Raw genomic sequence first — 24906 nt, forward strand, 5'->3', positions numbered from 1 at the left:
TTTTTGGACATGGTTGAGAGCACTTATGTAACTTTGTCTAACTCCCATTTTCCCTACAGAGATACAAATATATACTCTCTGAATTTAAACCAAATCTTTATAGAAAATATTACCCCCTTTGCAAATACCACTACCTTTTCCAAGTCAGGTTGCTATAGTAAAAGGTTACCGTGCACAAATTTAGAAGAAACACACAATTACCTTCTACTGCAAAATTATAAAGCTACCATTTTAAAAGCTTGGATACAATCAAAATTTTATATGTAATGAACTTGCATTATAACAGATAATTGCCAATAGCGTAAAGTTATATTTTCACCATCATGGAATATGGACTTCTAGATATAACTTGACTATCTTTTTATAGCCTTCACATTCAGATAAATTGGCAAGATAACCATATGGATAACTATCACAGCTAGTTACCATGATGGCTGTAAATATGATTTTTATTAATATATTCTTATATATAATGTTAGTTGCAAACAATATGAATATTACAGCAACTAATTTAGACAAAGACGTTGTTGGTTTACTAGTCAGCTGTTTTCTACAAATAGTATTAAGCCGTTACATTATAATGTCTTTGCACATTTGAAACAGCTGCATAAGATAATAAACTCCCTTGATAACAGCTAGCATTATGTATCTGACTAACGATCTTCATAGTCTGGCAAGTGACAGACAGACTGTTCAATAGTACAAGTGCCGCGTGGACTGGTCAACAGTGTAACTGCTTCATGGGGTGTTCAGTAATATAATAGCATAGCAAAATGGTTGGTGGTATTATTTAGAGCTGTTCTAATGGAATTTACCAAAGGTGCATTGTGCACTTCCTCAGAATGTGTTCCACTTTATCCCTGATAGGCTGATGAAGGAACGGTGGTTATTTATGTAAAGGGGATGGGATTTACTATGAACATCAGCTTTTCAGACTGAGCCGCCTGGCAGTGACATTCAGGGCTAAGAAGACCCCAGTGCAGGGGAGCTCATGCTGTGTAGTTTTGCTGCTAGCCAGCAGAGCTCGGTTCCTGTTCTTCATTCACAGTGCAGACCTGCACAATTTCTCCTCTCATTAAAACAGGAAAAAAGACGAAACATAATGACATATAGTGGAGCGCGTTCCCATAATTCACTCCTGAAAGAAAACACATAGATGTGAAATATTAGTAAATTATGGTATGTAAAGCAGGTTTTCTTTAGCCCATTACTGGCCCCCACTGGAAAAAAATACGACGAAGCACTAAAAATGCCAAGATGGTAGATGATAGCACAGCGCTGTGTGCATATCTTTCCATTTATTATATATTTATTTTATACCTTCAGAGATTTAAAAAAAAATAGAATCAATTCAGGTTTTCGACTGTTCAAATAGTAAATGGCTAAAATAGAAATGAAAAACAGCTGTCAAATTAATTAGCAAGAGTGTACAATGCCCTCAGTTTGAAACTGAAGATTGTTTTTAATCTGTGCAAACTGACACACCCAGGCATGCTAACACACATCATAACTATATATACAAAGAGATGCTGAGCAATAGGATCTCAGAGACATGGGTTGACAGGTCAACTAAATGGATATATAACTTGCAGTAGTACGTGCAGTTACGCATTGCCAGTACTTTGTGTGCTTTGGGATCTTAAATGTCCACAGTGAGTCAGGCCTTGGTTTAACATCCAGAGGATGACGACATCTACAGTGCAGTGCCCCCATCACTGCAATAGGGCACTGGATTTTACTAGGGCCATGGTGAACAGTATCTCCCACTGGCCCAGCAGCACCACTTCCAGCAGTTAGCCTGGAGGTCTTCAGCTGTTCAGAATGAGGAAGCTGCAGGGTGGTATTGCTGCTGGTCAGTTTGCCTTTTATTGATTTGGAATTGCAATATAATTATTTGGTATGACAATGTGAGGTGCACCCGTTGACACCATTTGCCTGAATTATTTTGCAGCATAAAAACATTCTGCTTTGTGCAATAATTAGAGGGGGCCCATATTTGCAAAAGGCTCGTTGCATTTTCAGAATTGCTGGTAAAAATGTAATTACTGTGCCTCGTGCACTCTGTTGTTTCCATTTGCCCAGCAAATGCAGCTGGTGTTCATCTAGCTAGTCACACCGAAGCACAAGTCTTTCTGCTTACGTATTTCATTCAGTCTTATATAAGTAGTGTAGACCCTGCGGATTGACCCTGTATTAGAGAAACACATTATTATTTGAAATGACACTTCTGTAGAATCATGCTTCAGAGGTATTTCCCCTGGTTTGTCTTCTCAGTGAAGCTTCAGTAGCGTCTGCTGTGTGTGTGTGTGTGTGTGTGTGTGCGTGTGTTTGTATGTGTGTGTAGGTGTGTGCACGTGAGAGAGAGGGAGTTAGAGAGAGAGAGAAAGAGAAAGTGAGAGTGAATGTAAGTATTTGATTATTGGATGTAGCGATGCATTGATTTGTGTGAATTTGAGAGTCATGGGCCCCACAAGTCATTATGAAATGTAGACATGCCCTATGAAAAAAAATGTCTCCTCATTAACCCAACTGGATTTAGTATTGAACTTCAGTTTTCAAAGCTGATGAAACAGAACAGGTCTTGCATCCATTTCCCAAAGTGATCTGTGGGTAACATTATTAGTGTGATTGTGTCTCTTTTTAGCTCCACAGCTATCTCACCTCAGAATTCCACCGGCCTTAAACGATACTCAACGATAAGGAGCAACGAGGCGTTTATTTCTTCACGCTGGTCTTTAGTTCCTGTTCATGCAGGAATCTGGACCGGAACATTTTTAGCGTTTTAGGTGGTAGTGAGGATCTGGATGGTGACAGAGACGGCTGACTGCTGACTGCGGTAATGAGGACTGTGTCTCTGCCGGCAGCACATGCAGATGCGTACAGCCGTGGGAGTTCCTGTGGGAGGGAGCATTGCCGTTGGGGGGGGGAGTATGGGGCCGATGGGGGATGGGGGGTGTTGATGAAGCTGTTGGGAGGTGAGCTGACAGTTACCTGAGCGATCGAAGGGATCGAGGTCTCACGCTGCTGTACGCGCTCGGTGGAAAGCAAAAATGCGTATACCGTACAATGGAGCAAATGATAAATATTGAGTGTCAGCATTAATCCTGCAGCCATAAAACAGCCATATGCCTGGGCTGAATTATTTGTGTAAAGCCTGCGCATGTTTCATTTATGCCACTGTACACATGAACAGGCAAGGGATTCATTATGCACATGCTGAATAGCAGGAATTCTCTCACATCTGTATGGGGTGGGAGTGTACAGTACTGTGTACTGTCAGCAAAAGTATAGCCATTTGTGATCCTCTGTTCCTCTTATATATGTGTGTGTGTACATATATAGGGTTTAGAATTTATGAGGAAATTAAGTAACTATTATGAAGTTCAGAAATCAGTAAAATTATCTTGCCCAAGGGCCAACACTTCCATTAGCCTGGAAGCCAAATTCCAGAACAATCATGGAATGAATTAGCCTAAGCCCAATGTCAATGTGCCATTGCTATACTTAGACTTGACTAATTATTGGACTGTTCTCTGTGTGGGGTGGTCATAGGCAATTACCGTCATACCTGGAAAGATATACCTGGTAACTTTGCAGTTTGTCAATGAGAAGGAAGCAGAAGCTTCTTGTCTTAAATAGGAAACATATACATACCCAACACAGACAGTTATATATTTATTTTAAAGGGAAGAGCAACATATTTATTGTCATTAATCATGAGAATCTTCATAAATGGTGATTCTTTGGCTCTAGGCTAACGGCTCTTTTGGAGCATCGCTGTGCTCAGTAAGGTATTGATTCATGTATTACAGAACATGATTTAAGCACTTTTCCTGGATTTCTCTTTTAATGACAAAAAGAAAAATACCATCAATACTATAATGTGTCGTATTTTAGTCAGGCAATATACTGCATATTGAGTGATGGGTACAAATACACAGCAGGACATCACTTTATTCTCTGAATGCAGAAACTGATCAGCGCTAATTATTGTTTTCCGATGTGACATTTGTAAACCTTATTCATTTTAAGATTTTAGAAATTATTTCTATTTGATTGAGACATTCCTGAAGCAGAACCAGCAATTACTTTAATCTTTTATTCTTTTTGATCGCCCTTCATTTGTACAGCAGGGGAAATGAGAAATCCCTGTTGACAACGATGAATGTTGGAACCTTTTATGCAGGCAAAAAAGAGAAACTGTGATTATTGGACGAATCGGGCAGTGTGTGGTTGTTAAACTGAGAGTGAATGTTCATGAGACTGATCCAAATTGACAAAGTAAGCAGATCCATCACAGTATTTTAAATAAATCTGTATATATGATTTCACATCTTAAATCAAACATCTGAAGGCGCTACCAGAAAACCATTGAGTTAGTATGACACTGTGGTTAACAATAAGATGAGATGTGGTTGGCCAGTTCCTTCTTATCTTTCGGTCAGGACTTTCGTGTGCTCCTTTTGGTTAATTCTTTTCTGACTAATGGCCATTAATCTCTGTGCGTTTTAACAGAGGGTCGGGCCAAACCTGCACTAATTGAGCAGATGAATCCATTGTGCCACGTGGATTAATTAGGACCCTTTCAACCTTGCTCTGTGGTTCGTGGGACCAGCCGCTGGCTTTATAGACTGCATGAAAGTCCCTTGGTGGCTCCGCAAGATTTAGTGCTTCAATTTAGTCATTAACCGGTGAAAGCTCGAACCTTTCCGGAGGAGCAGCCCAGAAGAAGGGGTGGCAGATGAAATATTGGATCGATATCAGGATCACACAAGTTGCACGCTACTTGGATGTAGGGGTGGGGGCTCGTATGATTTTGTTTTTGTGGGTGGAGGGATTCTTGTTGTTCAACTGATGGGTTCCTGGACCACCTTCTTACTAATACACATATTCTGTATTAGTAATTTTAAATACTAATTTTCTGGTATTTTTAGACCACCTCCATCTTTGACATTGGTGAAATTAAGTGTGGGTAAGGGAAAAATGTCACTGATGACTGACTCCTGCCCAATTGGATACTCTCATGTACAAAATACACTGTGCATCTTGTATGGGATTGGAGGTTGGATCAAAGATTTGGTTCCGTCCAACATTTATGCCATACATTTATTCATTGTAATTCTTTGCTATAGAGCTAATATTTAAAAGTAGTCACAGATTAATTTTTGTTTGGGAAGATGTTTAAGAGGGTGGAGCTAAAATGACATCCAATCAAAAATCATCCTCCCTCACAACCCTGCTTAGCCATTTACTTGAATTAAAACAGGCAAAACTTAACCAAATTTTGCTTGTGTCCCCAGCAGATGCATTTTGTACCGTTTGAGTTTCTGCGTTGTAGGTGATGAAATGAAAGAACTTCTTTCACATCCACTGTCTTGCACTTTCCTCCCATTTCGACAGTTTCCATGGCAACCCGGCGTTGCATGCCTGGTTATCAGCCCACTCAGCCAGTGCGGGGTTGAGCAGCGTTCTCTGTGTGAAGTCACAAACGAAGCATCCACTCTGTGCTTTTCTCCTGCGCCGCGCCAAACACACAGGCCCTTCCGCACAGCCTTCACAAAACAGCCTTCACATGACTTTAATCATTGCTGAAGTACGTACGCATGTATCCACACACACACACACACACACACACACATATATATATAATACACCTGCATTACCAGTTACCTGCCTAGTTTGTTAGTGTGTTACACAGTGCTTTCATGAAGAAGGCTAACGGTACACAGGTGCATTTTGGCTTTGTGCCTTTTTTCCCTCCCATGCCTGTATATTTGGTCTTATGGCCCGTGTCTAATATTTTGACCTGGGCAGCACTCTGAACCCCAAATACTGACAGTCAAGCACTGTGATGTGGCCCCTGTTGGCCTCTAATTATTATTTCAAGCAGTCTAATTACTCTTTCTGTTCCTCTTGACCAATCATCGGTATGTAAAATGTGTACTGTATGAATGTGTGGTGGAAAGTTCTGCTGTGTTTCTCAGGTAGGTACTGTACACACTGCACACCATTTCTTAGATTCAGCAGTGAAAAAACAAAACCAGTGCATGGTACACCCCCTTCTGGTCTTATTTTCCTTGGTTTAGATGAAGCCTGGTACCTCTGGACCACAGAAAACCATGAAAGTGGAAATTCCCAGCTTATTACATTGAACTTCTGCTTTCAGTGTTACCTGTAAAAAAAGCAGCAATTTTTCCACATTAAGAAACAACTAAAATGCAAATTGTCCCATTTACCCATCAACAGCCTTTGTTGCTATGTAAAATAATTTTAAATGATTTAAGGAAGTGATCGTTTGGATATGGACCTAGAGCATAATTCATAAAGTGCAATGAATCCTGTCCTGAAGGGCATTAACATAATTCTTCTGAATGGGCATTCTGCAGGGGAAACACAGAAGAAAAATGTACTAATATCCTGGAGTTCAATCTTAATAACCATTCAAGAAATTCAAATACCCCTGTAATAGTGTGCCTTGTCACAGAGGAGCTCACTTCATTTCTTTAATGATCTATTTTTATACATAACCACATTGGGCAAAGTTGGCTATATTACTTGTATTAATATTTATTATATTATATTTTTGCATTTCTTTCTTTTGATACCTCTTGCACTATATTTTAAATTCCTATCAATTCATACACTTTTAATAACATGGTTGCATCAAATCACATTTGCATCGACATGGCTTCTTCAATTCAAGTAATCTTTGACGGTGCATAAATTTTATATTTCTTTAAATTGAATTGCTGATTATTTTCCAGTAAAATATGCACTTCTCATTTGCTATCCAATATGCAAAGCAAATTGGCTGAGTGGATGTTAACACTGTGAACAAAACCATATCATGTTAAATTACCTTGTCTCTCCTCCTGTGTGAGAGGAAGTCTATTCCATACTGTAGCAGAGTGTGATAGCCAAAGCGTGTGACAAAGCGCTGATATTTTAGACATTGAAAGCAAAAGTGAAGGAAAGGGGCTGTTTAATTGCTGTAGAACGCATGGCTTTTAATTTATTTACGGCAACTAAATCTGTCGGATCAGTTCATGTTGTCATTCCAATAAGACTCTCGCTCTGTGATGCTTTTATTCAATTCAGTCAAACGTTGTATCACTGTGGAACTCTCCTCCTCACCGTTTTAAATGCATATTTAGGCTCAACTGCGGTAATGCATGTAGCTTTGCTCCTTTTGACAGCACCTCTGCATTACTGAAGCCTAAATTCAGCCATATATTACAAATTGAAACCACAAAGCTGCTAAAATATGCATGCAAAACACAGAGAATTAAGAAAATGGGGTCAGCACAGTCCCTATGCCAAGTGACCTCATTCAAGTGAACACATTTGTGCGCCCTTACTGAAATGCAGTCCAGAGCAGACCTGGGCCCTGTTTCCAGGATTACTGAGTCAGCTGGAGTAAAACCCAGAACCCTCCCAAGTCTGGAACATGAACTGAAGAACTGTTCCGGGTTTTACTCAGCGCAGTTGTCCATCTAACTCAATAATCCTGCTTCGTGAAATACGCCCCTGGCCAAATGTCTGTCAGGAACTGGGGCATAAATTTGAAATTGAGTGGCAGTATCTGGGTTCCACCTCCCTGGAATGTGCCAGAGACCTTGTGCTGGCTTTGGTAATAGCAGGTAGGGCAGCAGAATATTGTGATGTTATCCCTCAGGGCTGAAAGCACTATCCAGCACCCTGTTTATAATGCAGGAGCCTTGTGCACTATGCTGCTGTGTCCTGCGTATTATGCTGCTGTGTCCTGTGTAGTATGCTACTGTGTCCTGTTTATTATGCTGCTGGGTCCTGTGTAGTATGCTGCTGTGTCCTGCGTATTATGCTGCTGTGTCCTGTGCAGTATGCTGCTGTGTCCTGTGCAGTATGCTGCTGTGTCCTGTGTAGTATGCTGCTGTGTCTTGTGTAGTATGCTGCTGTGTCCTGTGTCGTATGCCGCTGTGTCCTGTGCAGTATGCTGCTGTATCCTGTGTAGTATGCTGCTGTGTCCTGTGTAGTATGCTGCTGTGTTTTGTGTAGTATGCTGCTGTGTCCTGTGTAGTATGCTGCTGTGTCCTGTGGAACACCGCAGGGGGATTTTGACAGGTCTTGCCGTAGTGGTGTATATTTGCGTATAATGTTCTGAAAAGGTGTATTGTGTTTGTTATGGAACAGCAGTGACTAACCCAAGCACTTTTCTTAAAAGCATGTAGAGTTTCAGATTTTCTTAATATCCATTTACCCCCATGAAGAGAATTTGAGGCACAATAAGTATGTGAAGTGGTTGAAGGAAAAGGAAGTACCTCAATGTGTACTGCTGCAATGTGTACCGCCTACTGTTCCATGAAGCAAAAGAAAGCAATCAGAGCTTCCACTGGATGCATAGGGAGTGTAGACAACTCAGGATAGATAATGCAACTATATGTCAGACACATTGATCCAGTATTACAGAGCCTTTCTTCCACTACAAAGAAAGAAGAATAGCTTCAATAAGGGTTGACAATGGCAATAAATGCTATTGTGGCTTTCTGCTTTGATGACATGAAACACAAAAACTGTATTGCAGAACAGGACGAAAGAGCGAAAGCAATTATGCTAGCCCTAGTCATGCAGTACATTTTGATAACTTCCCCAGATTTTTTCAAAGAAACATTACACAACATTCAATGTTTATTCCTGTGGTATTTCAGAGGAGAAATATGACGATGTATTTTGTGTGTCTGTACAAACTAAACCATGCACGATTCAGCCAGTACAAAATTTACATACATTTACACAAGTGATACAGTGGACTCATTTCTGAATGCGTGCACATACCTCCTTATATGTTGATTTAATGAAAGGGGCATAATTTCAGTGTTGCAGTTCAAAAATGCTGAAAGAGAAGTAGGGCAGTGTGAGGCATTCTGGGATGCCTGGACACCCATGGGTATCTCCGAGAGACATTTATCTAATGTAACTTATGCCAGGTTGTTTCAATTTTAAAGAGGGATTCTGAACTCATGTACATGCTGAAGTGTTTCTGTTTATCCTATGTAATAACTGTATATTTAACGAGATAAAAAATTTAAAGATCAGCTAGAAACTTGAAAGCATATAAGGACTGAACTCATTCATAATTTCTAAACTAGGCTTTTACAGAAGGTGCACACAGCCTGTATGGCTAAAAGATGTATTTGCTATATTTAGCTATATGGTATAATGGCTATGTGCTTTTTAACTCAAGCCTATTATGTACTGTAACTTACTCAAACACCAAACTATCTGCAGCTTTACTGTGCTGATTGAGTCACTGGTGTTGGCCCAAGCTCATAACATAGGCTATATGGTGTAAGATATTTCAATACACTTGACAAAAAATGTAGAAAATAGACATTAGACTGAGACCCTAATTAATTTGCAGGTGAGTAATAGGGTCAAAACAGTGTAATGGCAATGATGTGACATTTTCATGTCAAGGATTAACCCATTAAGAGACAGATTGTGACTTAGACCCATCTGAGACTGATGAGAGAGAGAGAGAGAGCGAGAGAGAGAGAGCTCCCTCTGCACTCACAGTTCATAAGATAGTGATACTGATCCTTCTAATGCAGCACTGTTCCTTGCACTGTGAGTTAGTCAACATCCTCTGGTGGGACAGTGAACCCCTGCATCCTGTGTTGGGTCTTTATCAAACGGCCTTTCACTGAGAACTGCAGCGGGGGGAGGGGGGGGGGGGGGGGGGGGGGGCAGACAATGAGGGCCGCTTGACTGGAACCAGGTCACTTCGCCAAAGAAAAGCAATGCATAAAAGCTGAAAGGCCTGAGACAGCTGCAGCGGGGAATGTTATCAGCGAGTAGCCACATGTGCTCTGTAAAATGCCAGAAGCGCTCATTCAAATCACGTTGCTATTGCCGGCCCTCTCTCCCTCATCTCGTTTCACCCAGAGGTAGAACGATACGTATGGAGACATATGGCGGCTCCGCCTCCCTTGCACTCTGTAAATAACACATATGTCAGGCTTGCTGGAGTCCTCTCCGAAGCTCCAGAGTCCTCCATGTGAGGGATGTTGATGGTGTGTGTCCCAGAAATGAAACACCTGAGGGACTACTGCTCTACTTTTCCTTCTCTGTGTTTTATTAATTTATTTGTTTTTTTCCCACCCCCCCCCCCCTGTTTTTCTGTATTTGTGCCATGCCATTTCGGGCTCTAAGTAGGAAGAGTGGACCTCCGTAGCTCCTCAGACACTTAGGGGTTTAAGGGGTTGTTAGGAATGCTCTTGTATGCTGTACAACTAGAATGAAGGAAAGATCATTATAAGAAGTCACAAAGATTCTAAAATGCACATTGAGTCATAACAGAATTATAATTATATGTTTTTATCATCATGAAGATTCATCTGTGCAATGTATAAAATTTAGTTGGTATTGCTTCTAGTTACTAAACTTTGACGTGTCTTTTGTGTAACCCTCCTTTATGTTAAATAAATGAAGGAAATGAATCTGAGAAGACTGAGGGTTGTGACTGTAGTTTCTCAGAGAAAATGTGACAGTTCTGATGACATGACTGATGTATGACTCAGTTGAGTTGCACCACCTGACAATTTAACGCTGCATGTGCTTTTATTAGAACAAGCGGGGTTCTCGTGTGAAGGAAGCACTAATACCGAAATACAGTTATGTAAGCCCTTCAAATCCTTTATGTGAGTTATGTGCAGCACTGTAGACCACGTTAGTGCCGTAAATAACCAGGCCATATATATTCTCATGAATCCATTATCAGTCCATTTCTAAGCTTCATAAATATTTAAGATTAAATTGTGCTTGGTATATTGTCCAGTGATGCATGATGACCAAAAGTGTAGAGCTTCCTTTTACAGTCCCCTAAAGACTAGGTATTTACCAGTTTAAATATTACTGGGTCAACTGCCACAGATAAAAAAAGGTAAATACAACAAAACTAAAACTGAAATATTCAGGAACACCTCCTTTACATATCAATTGATGTGACTATCTTGTAGTTATCTATGGTTTACGTTGGTTGTAGCCTGACTATAATTGCGTACTTTCTAGGAATTTAGATAGAAGTGTTTCCAACAAAGTATTATTAGAAAGTATGCATTGTCTGATTTCCTAGAGAGTACACAATTATACTCAGGCTATTACCAACCTAAACCTTTGATAAATAAAAGATAGTCACTTGAGTTGATATGTAACAGCAGGGGTGCTTCTAAATATTTCAGTGCAGCAGTGGGAAATTTCCTGTTGCCATGCCATAAACCAAAACACAGTGTTCACCTACCGCAGTATTGTTGCACTTTACATTCAAGTGATCTTAAAGTACAATTTAGAAAGCAGTTGAAGGCTTAATTAAGTTGTTCAAACCCAAAATGTGCACAAGGTAAAATCGTAAGATTCTATAAACATAAAATAAGGAAGTCTGTTTTCATTTCTGATACAGACCCTGAGGACATACAGACTCCTGCCAGAGGGCACTGTCCAAGCATCACATTACTATGCACTATGCAGTGCTGAAGTTGCATTTCTTTTCCCCTGGTCCAACACTAAGCTGTTCATTAATTCAAGTGAATGAGTCTGACCTGGGAATGTGTACTGTAGCTGCTGCTGCTCTCTCTCTCTCTCTCTCCCTCTCCTCTCTCTCTCCTGCCTCCCTCTCTCCCTCTCCTCTCCCTCTCCTGCCTCTCTTTCCCTCGCTCTCTCTCTCTCTCTCTCTCTCTCTCAATAACAATATTAATGTTCAATCGGCGCAAGCCTTTAAATAATTTTTTTTATTATTATTAGTAATAATAATAATAATAAAATAAATAAATAAATAGATAATTATAATTATGTAGGATGGTCACACAGTGTCTCTCTCTCTCTCTCTCTCTCTCCTCTCTCTCTCCTGCCCCCCTCTCTCTCTCTCTCTCTCTCCATTGATTAGCCTGCGCTGCTCCCCTCAGGTGCCGGTGATTTAGCCAGTTTGAATCTGTGAGCCTCCTGCAGCGAGGCTCATTTCATCAGCCCTGCCCCCGTACGCCGTTGGGATCCATAAGCATGCAGGCCCTCCCACGCTCCCGGCCTGGGAGAGGCCGCCGCTGGTGCGCCCGCTGCCTGCCTCACAGGCAGTGCTGCCGTGCTCAGAGTAAACGTGCCTGTGTAGCGGTAGCGGCTAATTCCCTGTGGGACTGAGGAACTGCCCCTTACTCACAGCCACCAGGGAGAGTGTTGTGTTCCCAACCAGCTCACACACACTTTAACTTGGGGTGCAAACCTGATTTCAGTTTATGTTTTAACCTTGCAGGGCTTGCTCGGACAATTCATTCGTGGACTAGACTAAACTACCGTCCTCCGTTTGCGCCATGGCCCAGGACAATGCCCTGGACTAGGTTGATAAGCAAACAGCTGATCCGGTCGGCTTGAGGGTCAGTACTACTGGTGTGCCCTGGCCTGCTCAGCAGTCCAGAAATCTGCATTTAACTAAGTAAACCACATGATTTTACTTGACAGGGCTATAAGAATGGCTAACTGTAGGATTGACTAATGAGGTAAATTTTGAGCCTACACTTAAAGACAGAAATTGTCTTGGAAGCATGAACCTGCATAGGGAGATTGTTCCACAAAACAGGAGCTCTGTAAGAGAAAGCTCTACCTCCCATTGTAATTTTAGATATACTTGGAATTTCCACATAGCCAGCATCTTGAGAACGAAGTAATCTCGGAGAAGAGTAAGGAATAAGTGACTCACTAAGATGTTCTGGAGCCAGACAGTTTAAAGCTTTATAAATTAACAGCAGAATCTTATAGTCAATTCAAAATTTGACTGGCGGCCAGTGAAGAGCACTGGACTGACGTGTTCCCATTTCTTAGTTCTTGTAAGATCCCTAGCAGCTGCATTCTGTACAAGTTGGTGCAACTGGACGTTACAACATTACAGTAATCAAGCCGACGGGACACACATGCATGAACAATTTTTTTCAGCATCCTGGAGGGACAACATTAAAAAAAAATTTTAATATTCTTCAGCTGGAAGAAGGCCACTCTTATGATATTATTAATGTGGTCCTAAGAGGACAAATCTGAATAAATAGTTACGCCAAGTTTTTTAACAACTGCTTTAGTTGAGAGACTGAGACTGAGAAGCCATATATACATATATGTATATATATATATAGACTGTAGGAATTTATCTCTAAGAAATGTGGAACCTACTATCAGCATCTCAGTCAGAATTCGACATGAGGAAATTTTGGGTCATCCAGAGTCTAAGCTTTGTGACATTTCTGATGTTAATGAATTCTTTGAGAGTGAAGAATAGCATTGTAAATCTCTGAGCTGAAAGAGGGCTTCCTTAGCGTTCCCTCCAGGCTGCTCAATTCAAATTCCTGGGTTCCTTTGTGCAAAGACCCTTACTGCTGTGATGGCTGCTGTGTGTTTGCCTAGCTCTCGGAAAAAGAGATCCTGCCTGGTTTACTTCCAGCTTTGAATGAGATATGCACATGTGAGCGTGTGTGTGTGTGTGTGTGTGTGTTTGTGTGTGTTCATGTGTCCGTGTGTGCGCGTGCTTTTGTGTAATTGTGTGTGCAGGTTTTAACGATGGATTCTTGTCTGCTGATTAACTGGAGGTCCAAGACTATCAGCATTAGAGCTGGTGGTATGTATCTACATCTAAGGCATGAAAGTTAAAATTTTCTTGTGGAACAGAGAATTTCTCTCAGCTCAAAGGACGTCCTATGTTAATATTATCTCATGATATTAAATTACCATGCATGGAGAAAAGAGACAAAGGCAGGGGCTTTAAATGAATTAGGTCTTGAGATCTAAATGATGTGGTGACAGTTGCACTGTGGCCTTCTACAGAGCAGACGTAGATGCTGTCCCACGCATGAGGCCAGTGGAGTCCAACAGGTTGCTTGAATGGGTATGGAAATTGTAAATGAGGGCAGTAGGAATTAAAACCATGGAGGTGGAGGTTTATCATTCTTGAGGATAAAGATTCCAAAAATAGCTGTTTCTCATTGATTTAAGCCTGTATGGCAAACCATCCTCACTGCTGGTGCTCTCATCAGCATCTTTATCTGCAAGCTGTGGTTGGGAGAATATTCCAGAGATTCTGTTAAGGCCTATGATTCATTCTTCCTCCTTGGATGGAATGTTTCCTTTTACAGTGGTCCATGATCTAAGAAGAAAGGTAATTGCAAGTGCAGCTTGCCTGTGGGGCCCTCATTACGGCTGTTTCTAAATTCAATCTGTAGTTAATGCTGGAACCTCATACTGAGGGTGACCCCCATATCAGAAAAACAAGATGCAAACTATGTATCTGAAGCAAAGTATATGAGCCGAGTGGAGCATGACCAACCCCAATTTGACTGGAGCCGGAGCATCGGCATGAGCAGCTGCTCCGATATTGCTCCAGTAGGGGTGGGCGACGCGGCCAAAATGTCATACCAAGCTTTTCTTAGGATATATCACGATATGGATAATGATTTTTTTTCATGCTGCTTGCTTAAGACTGTTTTGCAAGTTTCTGGACCGTACACTCAAATTGGTAACTGGCTGGCAGAATTTTAAGAAAATATAGACCTAAAAGAAAACAAACACTGCTTTTAACATTTAAGTATTTAAAATACAAGTGAAAGAATAATGGAAAGACCATTCAGGTGAAAGTACTTTTTCCTACTTTTTCCAACATATTTGAATAAATACTAAATTTAACAATGTTTCAAAACGTAAACAGCACTCAGGTGCTTTTCTGCAAAACAATTACATTTGAGAATGTCTTGAAAACATTGGAAACATTTTTGGTTTTTGTATACAAAGTATGAGGTAATTGGGCCAAACGTACCTGGAGAAGTCTGGTTGCCATCACAGCAACCATAGGTAGACTACGATGGCTTCAACAACAGAATGCTACCTTAAAAGCAGGGTGCGAGATCCTGCCAGCTGTGTTCTCTTATCCAAGGCTGTATTTGTTCTATTTCTATAAAATGCTTCTATTTCTATGAAATAATTCACTACATCAGTTTTATTGTAAATACCCAGCATCTGTAGATTTTGCCTTGCATTTTTCTTTTCCCTTTTATGAAAATTTTATTTCATACCTCACTGAATCATTGGCATGCTCTTCTGTAATCGATGTCTTGCAACATTCCCACTTACACAGGCAGGAGGAAAATGGTGGTGGAAAATCCTGTGTTGAAAATATCTATGCAATTGAGCTACCAGCAGAGATCCTGCTCAATCACTTTCCATTTCCTGGCATAAGCTCAAAAATGCACACTGTCACTTCTGCCTTGATTCCCATCTCTATTAAATGTTTAAAAAAAAAAAAAAAAAAAATCACGATCTTGACTCTAGCCATAACTGCTTGACTTTTGATTATATATAACAAAAATATGTTCTTGTGTTTTTCTGCTTTTCTGTCTCTAAAATTGGCATGACTTTCCTGGTTTAATGGTGTTATTCTTGCCTTGTTATATGAAGGAATCTGTCAGTTGCTGTGCTGCTGAATGCAAATGTAATTGACTGGGGTGCCCTTGGCTGCACAGCATGGGAAAGGATAAGGGTGTGTAATAATAAAACTGAAAACAGACGGTTGACCTCTGGACCACTGGATTGCGGGTTTGAGTCCCTCTTGGGACTACACATCAGCTGTAAACCACCGGCAAATACTTATTAGCTATTTTTTATATGTACTGCAAATCACTCCACATAATGCCCCCTATGGGACATCATCACTGAATGAATGTATATTTGTGGAGTCATGTGACCAATATCAGCACCACTGGTGGAGTGCATATAAAGTCACCCACTGATTCTCTCTCCTCCCCTCTCTCCTCAGGAATCACCGGCACTTGGAAAGTAACATACATTACTCAGCGAATCAGGACTGAACGCCATGCCTTGCTGTGTGCTGTGACAGGAATTCTTTTAAACACTACCATGGATGAATCTATCAGAAACCTGGTCTAAGGCAGGATTTCTTTGGATAGGAGGGTGAAGATGATGCAGGATCCCTGGAACACAAACGTACGAAGACAAATGTACTGCTCCCTCCACCAGTGACGTCTAGAGGGCTGTGCTAACCCTGGGCTCACAACCAGTGAAGTAGGCAACCGAACCTTCAAGGCCATCCTCTTTCTGCTGCGGTGAGTAAAAGGACCTGCACGCTGTTTTGCAGAAGGAATGTGATTCAGAATTCAGGATCAAGGCAGGTCTACCCATGTTTTTTCTGATAATCAGTGACTTGAATTAGTTCCTGTCCCTGTTTTTCATGAATCTATGGTTCCAGTTATAAAATTTGAACAACTTTCAGACAGTATTTACAGCCAGTTTAGTGCTGGGTTTCTATTTCCACTGACTAATAAGGGTAGATGATAATATCGCTGAGAATCCATCATTGAGTTATGGAAGCACATCTGGGACCAGTAATTCTGTGATGATGAAGCTCAGTTGTAAGTTTTCTCTCTATTGCAAAAGTTGGTGAGCTACTTTATTGGAATTCACTGTAGAGCAATAAAAGGTGCATCAGAGTTAATGTGGCCATTTTAACATCTGGAAAACTAGATTTGGAAATTAGTTAAATTTTGTTTTTTATTATTAAAAGAACTTTGAAATACATCATAGTGTGGGAATGAGTACACACAAGGCAGATGTAGATTAATAAAATAGCTGATTCTAGAATATTCCAAATGAGGGTTATGGCCTTTCGAACCAGTCTCAGTAAGTCTGGTTAGAGCACCAAGTGCATTTTAAATGTCATTTATGTGAATCTTTTGGGGTATGCAGTCATTTTGTCAAGCAGTCAGGTCAGTTCATTTTAGATGAGCTACAATGTGCTTTGATTGGTGAACATGTGAACGGACTTAATTTGGAGTGTGACTAATGTTTTCTTTTGCAAAACTAATCCCTTTTACCAGTCACTGGTACCAGAGAGAATTTATTTTGTTATTATTTTTCTGTCTTTGGGCAGTGTCATTGACAGTGTGGTACACAGTAGGCAAGTGTTCTTCTTCTAATTTGATAAAAGTAAAGTCTATTTTTACAAAGTACAAGAGTTTATGAAACCATTTCAGGAGCTAGAGACTAACTTGATTGTAAAACAATTCTCAAAGAAATTGGAGCACCATCTGCTGTTCACAGAGTGTCAAAAAATGCAAACCGGGGCTCTAAAAAATGCTGAATTTTCTATTAACTGGATTGTGAATTTAGGCTATTAATCTTGGATTTTAACAGGTCAGTTTACACAAATCATGAAATAAAATGGCGTTTCAAAACTGTTTATTCTGCAGTCTGCCTAAAATTCCTGCAGATTGTGGCCTTTAGGAATGCCACCCAATTCAGAATTTTTTGAGGAGGTACACTCAGCCTACTGAGAGTGCTAGAAGGCTGAAGTGTCTGCATGTTTTCTTTCTAGTCACTTAACCACCTGATTCAGTGAATCGCTGAATTAATTTAATCAATTTATCTCCCCAGTTTGGGGTGTGTACGTGACATACAGTAATAAGATGTAGAAAACCTGCAGTAACTTTAAGTTGAATTCTAGGTGTACAGTACCTTGTAGTAGGGTAGCTGAGGGATATACCTGATGTCATACAATCAGGTGACTATATTGAGGGATGTGATAGCTTGTGATTAGTAACTTAAACTATGTTAAAATATCTCTCTCCCATGTGGTATAGAGAATGTGCCAGTCTGGCTACAGTCTCCCGACAGGACCATATGGAAGGTGAATGTAGCTAGCTAGCTAACTTTTCAAGCTTTCGAGATGATCTACATTGCTACATTAATTTATAGCCAACCATAGTAGCTTCATATCTACATTACCATAATTTTTTTGACCAAGCCTGCTAGCTTAGGTAACTTGATGGTTGTTTATTTTATGTTATTAGTTTGCTAGCTTGGATGATGAACTACAACTGCAATGATCTATAAATGGAATGCTAACACTGTAACCCATGTTCATGTTAAACATGGATTTGATGTGTTACAAAATAATATAACATTAATGCAACAAATTAGGGGAAGAGAGGTTGACAAACATTAAGATGATACTAGTTTACCTAGTTAATACCAGCAAAACAATGCTCACACATTTACCACTCACATACTGTGTTTTATCTTAATATAAGAATGATTCTAAATATTGTTGTGCAAACTGTTGCTGTGGTGAAGATTAGGCTATGTATAGAATAGGTTTGATTTATCTATCTAAACTTGAGACCAATCTAGATAGATAAATTAAACCTATTCTATACATAATCTTCACCACTTCTCAGATGAGAGGATGCAATTTATCTAAATAGTTGCCGTTTGATAAATAGCTGTATAAATAGTTGCCCGTTGATGTCTGGGAATAGGAAAGCGACGTCATTCATGGCTTACATTTTAAAGAGGTTTCTCCGACCGAGTGAAGCCAGGGTACTCCTGAGTGGGCTAATGTGATCTGCCTTCCTGAGGAGAGCTGTGGGGAGTCTCACCCGGCAGTCTCAGGAACATTTCTCGCTCTCAGCCATTTGACCAGGTGTTCTCATTAGCGCCTCCGCTCGCATCCTCGGGGCCGAGAGCAGCTAGCTCTCAGCGTGTTGCCGCGGCCCCCGTTTCTGATATCCCAAAATATTGAACTACGGTATGCCGGATACTGTTTTCAAGGAGGTTTTGTGTTGCCAACTTGGCACTCCTCCTTGAAAATCTAATTATTAAAAAGTGGCATTAGAATTAAGGAATTGGACATATTCGTAACCATAATAAGGTTGCTGGGTCAAGTCCCAGGCAGATCAACAAGCAAAGAAGCAACTGAAATTGCTTCAGTAAGTATACAACTTGTTTAAACTGATCAACATATAAATAATTCTGGACAGGGGTATCTGGTAAGCATTGCAAGTATGCAGTGTCATGAGTTTTATAATACAATGCACAAGGTGGAAAATATGTCGCCTTTCTCATAATTCATGAGTAAAAGAGGTTACTACTTTACAGTGTGAGCAAGTGCTGTGGTACTTCAGAAACATTAACATTAAGATCCCACCATATTTTCTAGCCTGCTAAGTTACCATGGCGATACTTCCCATTACCAGCACAAGTGCAACAGCTGATACAGCAATGTGTCAATCAAGGAGGAAGCACTGTTCCCATAAGGGTGCCACTGTGTTCAAAAGAGAGAGAAAGCACAATTTGAATGTGATTCTGAAAAGAAAAGCTAGTCATAGAGGGAGAGCTTATTACTTCAGTCAGCAGAAAAACTTGTGGCACTTTCGTGACAGTCCGGAGGGTACAATTTAATCAAGGAATGATATTTCTCAATGGAAGTCCTGGTTCTGATGCCGGAGACTCACATTTACTGATTTTTGGCTCTCTGCTATGCATTTAATGTGCCATGACGCAGTAGTCTTTTAACTCAATCGGGATAAGATTTTCTGTCAATGAGTAAATATGCTGTAATTTTTACTTGCCTGAAGATATTTAGGTGAATTCCTGTGAGGTAGTTTGATTCCTGGAAGAACTGAATTCTGCACTTTCAGGAACTGGTACTTGACGCTGGCAGAGCTGCATACTCCAGAATATTTTGGCTGTTTTAATGAGAAAGAAGGCATGGTTACATAAATTTCAGCTTTTACTGAATAATATAGCGTAGACTGTTTCCGAATACAGGATGTATGAAATATAACAATTTTGAGCACTGCCGTAGGCCTTTGCGTAGGGCATCTTTTTGTGTTCACTGTGACAAGGTTCACTGTAATATCGTCATATTATCATGACATGACGTCCAGTTCTTCTGTATTACATGAATGCTGTGCTTCACGGTGGAGCCGTGCCATCAGTGGTTTTTTGGCATAAGTATCTGTATTTATCTCTGTCGAGTGATGGTTTTAGCACTCTTTAATTAATTAATTAATTAATTAATTAATTAAATTATATCTGCAAATGAGGATTGCAGGCAGGCCTTTTGGCACGGTTCTGGCTTCGACAGCAATGTCCTGCAAGGATTGGTCAGCGGACTCAGTGATTCAACAATATTATGACATTTGGGTAGTACCATATAGGCTAAATGGTTCTATACAGGCTCTATACAGCCTTTGAGCCTATTAAATTATCACTGCACTGCACTGTTACAGGCTACGGTTACAGTGAAAACCAATACAATGATTATAGAAAGGTTTACAAAGACCCTGAGAAAGCACTCTATTTCTTAACATAGTCCAATAAAGCACATATTTACCAGTAGTTACCTATTTGCTTGGTAACTGTTGCTTGATCATTTGCATCAAAAGTACAGTAATTTGGTGGTTTAGGGTCATTAGTACATCAGAAATCAAAGGATGTGCTAAAGGTATTCATGCATTATTCTTTTAAATCTTTTCCTCGTGAATTCCTTTCAACAAACCATGTACAACTTGGCCACATTCAAAAGGTGAAAGAGTCAGTTTCGTGAAGCTTTTCAAAGGAAAAAAGATATCACACATAGCTTAGTTTAGTTAATTATAGGCAGCCCTATATGCCATTTTTGTACAACATTGGAATACTGAACAGAAAGGAACCTGGGGGTGGATGTGTATTGTCTGCAAAGAATTTCATCCCACAGAGAGAAATTTAATGAGCATTAATCATATCTGGAGGAAGACGCTTGGCTGGTTGGTGTTGCGGATGATGTTTGAGTCATGCTAATAGAACAGCCTAGCAGATCCCACCCTATGATCTTTCATGTAGATCAGTGGGACTAGTCTCCATGGCAACACCGGCAGATGGAGCGCAGCTACACCTCAGCAGAGCAGAGAGTGGCTGGACTCCCTGTAGAGGGAGTTTGCATCGTGGTGTCGGACTAGCGCTACGATTGGCGTTTCTTCCTAACACCCACACTCTTGGCTATCCCTGTGCCCCCATCAGCCTCTTGTTCCTGTTTGGGCTCACAGTAAATGTTTTATTCCTCTCTTCTGAAACTGCATTTATGTGACCTGTTTGCATTTCAATGTGTGTATAGACCTTTAGACCTATTGTAGACAACATTCAGTCAGCTATTGTAGTATAAGCTGTATTATTTGAACTATCAAGTCTTTTTGCAGTACTTGGCTTACTATTCACTTGATACAAATGTAAAGATATAGTGTGGGACTCATCAGTGAATCACTGAATTAATTTAATCAATTTATCTTCCCTCCCCAGTTCAGATAAGGATTAGTGTGGGACTGATGAACACGAATTCAGACAGAAACATTGTCTCATACTTAGCTATTCATTTAGAGCTCAGTAAATGAAATGAATTTAATGCTGCAGTGCATAAAATGCAGTCTTACATATCTTGGTTTCTGTGTTCCACCATGGGAACTGCTGACATTCTGGGCTGCACAGGAAATGTTTCTTTTCTTATTCATAACTTAGAAGTCTGAGACAATCTGGAGATAGCAACTTGCCCCCGACTGCCAGGTGATGTAATTTCAGTACTGAACAGACAGGGAAAAATCGTGGAAAAACTCAACATTGAAAGGGCTGTTTTCAGGTTCATACAACATAAACATAGCCTATATTTATATGTGAAATTCAGATGTACACTTGAAAAACCTAGTTTTTGATGAATGAACTGAAACACCAGCTGTACTGACTGCAACAATGAAGTGCAGCAGGTTTCTGCTTAGGTACTATAGTCCCTGAACAACCCTAAACCTCTAAAACTTGAAATCCATGAGATTAAACTGATTAAACTGTTGGGAAAAGGGAGATTGTATTCTGAAATCCTCTCCCAAGTACCTATGTCAAGAACACAAGTCACTGCTCTATTACAGTGACATGATTGTTGACTGTTATCCTTGTGGCTATGTGTATGTGCTCAGCCAGTAGATCCATCATACAATTTTGATGCCGTCGATTGAGTTAAATATTTAGCCTTCCGAGCTGTAGCCTAAGTGTTTTGTTTGCTTTCAGACCATAATGCTTGAATGTTTTTTACTTGGCTGCCATTTTATTTCTCATTTCCTCCTCACTCGTCCTGGTTTTCTTCCTCATATATCCTGCTACATGCATGCGATTAGTCTCCCTTTCATTGGAAGACTCATAAAGTAGTAAATGTATTTCAAATGCTTTCATTGACCTTAGCTGAAGGCCACACCGTATGGACAGAAAGCACATTTTCCACAATCATTTCTTATGTAATATATGTAAATTGGGAAACATGACTTAATTTTGCTCAGGTCTTGCATATTTATTCTTCATATTATCTACATGCAGGTGCAGGCCATAGGCCACTACATGATAATTATATGCAGACTATGGGCCACTTCGTTATAATTAACAAACCATGTTCAATAGTGATTGTAATTGCAATGATTGTTAAAAGTGTGTTTCATCTCAGGATCTCAAGTACTTTGCAGAGAAGAAAACTCTCCTCAGCCGCCCTGTGTAATGTATAGCATTCACCCGACTACAGTAGCCATATTGGCACAAGAATGCTTACCGCAACAGCTGATGTAGTGCAGGAAGGAATTATTGACCCAGTAAACTGGAGAATGATTAGGTGAGCAGGTTAATACAGGTCAGTAATTTTTCCAGGATGCCAGGAAACCCCCCTACTCTTTGGGCCGTGGGATCTTCAATGACCACAGTGAGTCACAAACTTAGTTTAATGGCTCAAGTGAAAGACTAATACAACTGTGTTTATGCAGTATGCAGTTGAGGTTCTGTCAAAGATTCTGAAACCAGGGTTTGGACATTCAGTTTTTTTGGCATGTATAAAAATGACAGTTGACAACTGTTTGACTTGACTCATATGTGGTCCATGTATTGCTTTTGATTGTAGGCATGTGCATAATACACTGGATCTATGGTGGATGAATCTCATTATTGCAAAGAGATTTAACCTCCCAAACAAATGTAGTTTATGAAACTTTAATTCCTGTCAATTTTATTGCAATTCAGTTGTTAGCTTTTGTCATTTCCTGGGTGCATTCTCAGAGAGACCTACATGCACAGATTTTGAACCCTTGGCTGTCTGCTCCTCTCAGTTCAATTTGTACAAAGGTCTGCTTTTTTCAAACGGTTGAGATGGAAAAAAGACTTAAGCCTGATATTGCAGACACTTTTGCCTCCCAGAAGAAATGGATATTGCCGAACATCAATTTTTTTTTTTTTTAAATGTGGATGCAGTTTCCAAATGGTTTGCCAATCACTCTGTGCTTCCATATATGCCAGTCTGTGTCCACTAATTGTACCTGTCTATAATGCTCACAGAGCACATGAGCAGCGATTCCAATATTATACATTTTTATTTTCAAGCATTTTACTAAGCATAATTTCATGAAATTGGGTTTTCCATGCTTTTCAGGAACGCTTTCTTGTGAAAAGTCTTTTCTGAGAACACGCAGAGGTGAGGTGTGAGTGCATATTGTGCTGGTTCATTCATCTCTCTCCGCATGAGAGGCCCTTGCGTGGGACGTTCCCGTGAGGGTGATTGGGCCTACGCTACGGCTCGCCCCTGCTCTCGGTTTGACACCTTTCCTGGCCGGGCACCAGGGTTGGCAGCCTGGCACCGGCGAAGCTGGCAGAGACGGTGGTCTGCTGCTGTGGCGCGTCTCCACTGCCCGGTTCCCACACAGAGCCGGCATTCAATCCTACGTTATTCGTGCCAGCGTGGCAGCAGAAAGGCATTCTGCGCTCCTCAATGTCCCATTAACACTTGGAGGGCATGGGTTTGTTTAGCCAACTGCATCGCAAGTTTGGGGGCAAGACAACCATAACTGGAGTGTCACCTGAACGTGCTGAGATCTCAGTGCGACCATTCCTGCACCCTTCCTCGGTCTGGACGTCTGATGCTTGTCACACATTTCACGCTTAACTCTTAAGTTATACTCATTCTAATATGCAGTAGTGATAAAGCCGAATACTCTGGTCGGGTGTTTACTTGCCTGGCATTGATTTGAATAGAATGAAATGGTATTAATAACAAACAATTTGCTTTTTCAGGAGCATAACTGGTGGCTCACCCGCAGTTGGGTGTTGTGGCTTAAACCCCATTGTGACGAGGCTCTGTTTCCCTGCTCTGGTGGCCTACAGCGACCTCTCTGTCTGTGCCTGGAGAACGTTCCCTGTGTCCCTGAGGGCCCCTGCCATCACATCTGTGCAGATCTGTGCTCCGGGCAGCGGTTCCTCTCCATTTAGTCCTTTAATTCTTTACTTTCTAAACACATCAACTGTAGTCCACGGAAACCAGAAAATAGTCCCACTGAACCTTTATTTAAAAATTTATTATTGTGTAAATGAACAAAATTAGTTGATTTATTTGTGCCAAAACATCGACTGGCAGCTGAAGTCATGGCCATTTCAAACCCATGAATTGGAAAATGGAACTCAAGGCTCAATGTAATTTATATTTTTGCTGGTTCTCTACAGAGTGGCACTTCATTTTGTGAGGCACAGCTGCCAGCATAATTGCTTATTCTTTGAAAGACATGTATTATTGATACGTGTGTACTGATTTGATATGTAGAGTTTACTGTTATACATACATTGCTATACTCAAGCATTTAAAGGGAGATTACCAATGGCATTGTGTAACAACAGAGTTTATGCACATACTGTACACAAAATATTGCTATTGCTAATAGGAAACCTGCTTCCTGTATAATTTTCAGGGATGTGACATATACGGGGGCGACATAGCTCAGGAGGTAAGAATGCTTGTCTGGCAGTCGGAGGGTTGCCAGTTCGATCCCCCGCCCTGGTCATGTCGAAGTGCCCCTGAGCAAGACACCTAACCCCTAATTACTCTGGTGAATGCAAGGCATCGATTGTAAAGCGCTTTGGATAAAAGCGCTATATAAATACAGTCAATTTACCATTTACCATGTGAGGATTATGTGACCACGCAGGTTCTCTGACTGTCTGAGTTTCTTCCAGAGGGCAATAAAGCCATAAAACTTTGAAAGAAGAGAAAACTTTCCGGGACAC

At 40.6% G+C, this 24906-nt stretch overlaps 1 protein-coding gene across 3 annotated transcripts in view; it reads left to right on the top strand.

Moving 5' to 3' along the window:
• Positions 1 to 24906, top strand: part of lrrc7 (leucine rich repeat containing 7) — a 134753-nt gene that overhangs the window by 16218 nt on the left and 93629 nt on the right. For all 3 annotated transcript variants that reach the window (XM_035413355.1, XM_035413357.1, XM_035413356.1), the window contains exon 2: positions 15815 to 16121. The gene's annotated coding sequence lies outside the window, so the exon portion shown is untranslated. The remainder of the gene's footprint in view (positions 1 to 15814; positions 16122 to 24906) is intronic.

Source organism: Anguilla anguilla, chromosome 4 (assembly GCF_013347855.1).
Source record: "Anguilla anguilla isolate fAngAng1 chromosome 4, fAngAng1.pri, whole genome shotgun sequence".
Taxonomy (NCBI): domain Eukaryota; kingdom Metazoa; phylum Chordata; class Actinopteri; order Anguilliformes; family Anguillidae; genus Anguilla; species Anguilla anguilla.